This window comes from Pteronotus mesoamericanus, unplaced genomic scaffold, assembly GCF_021234165.1.
Source record: "Pteronotus mesoamericanus isolate MK-2021 breed Mesoamerican mustached bat unplaced genomic scaffold, CSHL_Meso_final contig_221, whole genome shotgun sequence".
NCBI lineage: Eukaryota > Metazoa > Chordata > Mammalia > Chiroptera > Mormoopidae > Pteronotus > Pteronotus mesoamericanus.
The window spans coordinates 15290343-15294806 of record NW_026555092.1 but is presented as its reverse complement, the minus strand read 5'-3'; the positions used below and the strand labels follow the sequence as shown (position 1 = coordinate 15294806).

General features: G+C 35.9%; 1 non-coding gene across 1 annotated transcript; it reads right to left on the bottom strand.

Moving 5' to 3' along the window:
• Positions 1-1904: 1904 nt before the first annotated feature.
• Positions 1905-2035, bottom strand: LOC129069497 (small nucleolar RNA SNORA33). Its single transcript, XR_008529001.1, has one exon. It is a non-coding gene; the product is annotated as a small nucleolar RNA SNORA33 (small nucleolar RNA).
• Positions 2036-4464: the final 2429 nt, after the last annotated feature.

Here is a 4464-nt window from a genome sequence, read left to right as displayed (position 1 = left end):
AGTTAAGGGTGTTGATAGGGAAATTATCCTCAAATGTCCAGTGGGGCTCTAAATGCAGTCATAACTGTCCTTTTAAGGAAGAGTCACGGGGACATTACATGAAAGAAAATAAGAAATTAGGAGGCAGAGATTGGAGTGATTTGACCACAAGTCAAGGAATATCAGCAGCCACCAGAAGCAGGAAGAGGTAAGGAATGGATTCTCCCCAGAGCTTCCAGCATGGCCTTTCCCCATTGAGTGCACTTGCTACTCTTATCAAAAATCACCTGACTGCCCCGACGGGCATGGCTCAGTTGGCTGAGCATCATCCTGCAAAACAAAAGGTCACAGGTTCTATTCCTGGTCAGGGCACGTGCTTGGGTTGTGGGCCAGGTCCCCATCTGGGGAGCATTTGGAGTCCTTGCAGCTGACTGGCCTGGGTAAATCCCTCCCATTGACCAGCCAACAGCAATCAAGGCTCAACTACAAGAGGAGGGTGTACTCTGCTCACACAAAGATGCACCTCAAGAACCCAGCTAAGGTGATAGAGGGCTGTGCCACTGTCCCTGCAGGACACCTACTATATTAGACCAAATTAACATGACAAAGAGTCAAAGCAGCTCTACCTAATATACAGAAACAAACACAGGGAAGCTGCCAAAATGAGGAGACAAAGAAATATGGCCCAAATGAAAGAACAGATCAAAACTCCTGAAAAAGAGCTAAACGAAATGGAGATAAGCAATCTATCAGATGAAGTTTAAAACGCTGGTTATAAGGGTGCTCAAGGAACTTAGTGAGGACCTCAACAGCATAAAAAACATCCAGTTAGAAACAAAGGATACACTAATTGAAATAAAGAACAATTTACAGGGAAACAACAGAGTGAATGAAGATGAGAATCAAATCAATGAATCAGAACATAAGAAAGCAAAAAACGACCAATCAGAACAACAAGAAGGAAAAAGAATCCAAAAAAAGAGGATGGGGTAAGCAACCTCTGGGACAAGTTCAAGCATTCCAACATTCGCATCATAGGGGTACAGAAGGAGAAGAGAAAGAGCAAGAAATTGGAACTCTATTTCAAAAAATAATGAAAGAAAACTTCCCCAATTTGGTGCAAGAAATAGATATGCAAGTCCACACAGAGAGTCCCAAACAAGATGGATGTGAAGAGGCCCACTCCAAGACACATGGGAATTAAAATGCCAAAGTTTAAAGAGAGAACCTTAAAAGAGAAAAGCAATTAGTTACCTACAGGGAAATTCCCATAAGACTGTCAGCTGATTTCTTAAAAGAATCTTCACAAGCTAGAAGGGATTGGCAAGAAATATTCAAAGTCATGAAAACCAGGGACAGCCAAGATTGCTCTACCCAGCAAAGATATCATTTAGAATTGAAGAGCAGATAAAAAGTTTCCCAGGCAAGAAAAAACTAAAGGAGTCCATCATCACCAAATCATTATTACATGAAATGTTAAAGGGATTTATTTAAGAAAAAGAAGAACATCAAAACTATGAACAATAAAATGGCAATAAATAAATAACAACTGAATCTACAAAATAAACTAAGCAAACAAGAAGAACAGACACAGAATCATGGATACAGAGAGTATTTTGATGGTGCCACATGAGAGAGGGTGGGGGGGAACAGGTGAAGAGGTGAGGGAATTAAGTAATACAAATTAGTAGTCACAGAATAGCCATGAGGATGTAAAATACAGTATATGAAATAGAGTAGTCTAAGAACCTATGCATGATCCATGGACATGAACGATGGTGTGGGGATTGCCTGAGGGAGTGAAGGGTGTTCTGTGGAGAAGAGCAAAGGGGGAAAAATTAGGACAATTGTCACAGCATAATCAATAAAGTATAATTTTAAAAAAGTAAATTAAATTAATTTTATCTGCTTCTTTGTGCTTTTTTTTAAATAGCCATTTTCAGGGACCTTAATGACTTCAATTATCTTTAAGACTCATAACATGGCTTTGCTATTGCCAGCTTTCTCTAAATTTCTGCAGAAACACATTCAAGTAAGCAGAAACATTGGCTGGCTGGCCTTGTCATTTTTTAATGTGGCTACTAGAAAATTTAAAGTAAAATGTATGTCTTACATTTTATTTTTATTGGACAATTGTGCTTTATAAGGTTATTTTGAGATTATTTATTCAAGTCATGACCCCAGCTTTCAGTAGACTTCCAAAACTTTGACTTAGTACATAAACAATTTTTATAAGTGTTTACAAACAAATATTGATCATTTACCTCTAAATTGCAATTATATTTTAAATATAGTTTATGTTAATCTTTTTTTTATATTTATAAAAGTAATTAAATCAATCTCTGTTCTATTTTGGCTTTTCCCCAAAATTTTCCTAATAACTGCAGACACAGAAAACACTCCTTATCATGTATATATATATATACACATATACACAAATTACAGCAATAATTCATCTTTAAAAGCAATGGTTTACCTTTGCTCATAGAAATCTGGAAAACTCCAAATTATTTCCATGAGTTGAGTGGGTCTTATTTAGCAATCAGCAACTTCACCACATAGAATCAAATAATTCTTAATCTTTAAGCTATAATAACAAAAAATTGGTCAGGAAGGCCATTTTTGTTTATTTTTCTTTTTGTAATATATTTGATCCACAAACATAATATATGATTTTTAAATTTATATGTTGATAAATCATGAATTCTATTAAGCAATTATCTTGAAATTGAACAGCTATAAAATTGAAAAATGTCTAAATTTATCTTCCCATGTTATAATCACAGATTGCATTTAAAAATGAACTTTATAATAACATATTTAGAAATATGCTAACCTAAAATAAAATGTTTTACTAAAATCTACTTTGCTATCATATATGCCCAGTTGGTAAACTGATTATTCAGGTGGCTCACAAGAGTTCAGGTTACATTGAAAGGGGTCAAAAGGCAAAAAGGTATGATACATGTTGCTCTCTAGCTTAAGTATTTTTTAAAAATTTAAAATTATTTTATTTTACTGCTTTGTTAAGTATTTGGATCATAGTTAACAACCTAGCTTGAGACATTTGTATTTTCTTGAGCTGCAATTTTATTTTTGGTATCTAACATGTAGCTGTTGCCTATATCCTTTAATTTAAATTCTTAGATATGATTACAATTTTCCTTGCTCTTTTTATTGGTGTTCCTTTATTAAAATGAAGTAGGAAACTATTAAATTCTGCTGATAATTCTGACACCACAGAAACACAGAATCTTGGAGCTGAAATATTAAAAATTAATTAAGTCCATCACTCCCCTACTCCCAGTTGTGTAAGTGTGTGTAAGTAAAAAAACTCCAGAAAGAGATGTTATAGAATGGTCTGGCTCCTGCTCTTGGTCTTTTTATACCACATTCACCTCTTGTAAGAAAAAAAGTTTCTATATCAACAATACATGTCTTATTAAATAGATTTGTTTGTGTCCAAAATAATAAAAGTGAAAATATTTGAAGCAACTTACAGCACGAAGACATGAAATAAATCTAGAAATTGAAATGGAGCACCATATTCATTGAGAAAATCAGGCATTCAGCTTCAGGTGCAGAGACCAACAGTCCTTGGACACCCTGACCTGACCTTGCTTCCTTTTGTTTCTCTCTAAATAGTATATTTTACAATCTCCTTTGTAGTATAGAGAACAGTCAGAAAAATGTTCTCAGAATTTATCTTCTCTTGGTGTACTGCTAGATACTGGCAAAGGAATAGTCTTGCTGCAAAGGTATCAGGCATTCTTGAGGGCTTTACCAAAGCTTATAGGAAGTGTTATATGTTGCAACGTTCCAAGAGGCGACAAGGAAATAAGGCAGCAGGAAATCAAAACCTCCTCAGGAGAACATCACTCAGTCTGGGCCAATGGCTTCCTCTTTCTCTCCTGGTCAAAAATCTCCATGTACCACTACTTATATGCTACTGGTATATAGGACTTGATTAAAATGGAGGATGGAGGCACAATGGAGAGGGAATGGTTCAGCATGTAGAGGATTAGACCATATAAAATCCTTTGCAGCTCTCGCTGGTATGGCTCAGTGGATTGAGCACTGGTCTGTGAACCAAAAGTTTGCCATTTCCATTCCGAGTCGGGACACATGCCTAGGTTGCGGGCCATATCCCGGGTTGAGAGTGTGCAAGAGGCAACTGATTGATGTTTCTCTCCCTTCCAGTATCCCTCCCTTCCCCTCTCTCTAAAAATGAATAGATAAAAATCTTTTTAAATATCCTTTGTAAAGTTGATTCCTTAGAACTGTGACTCCAGAATGTTACTGTGCCTTGTGAGTTCATAAATTTTATAAGAACTTACAAGTCATAGATAGTAGTGAGATTAGGTACTTAGCCCTAGAGTCAAAATTGTTGGCTTCAGATTTTGTATCTTAACTTATTGTCTCACCTTGGCCTTAACTTCATGTCTCAGTTTCTTCATCTGAAAATTGAAGATGATTGAGCTCAGT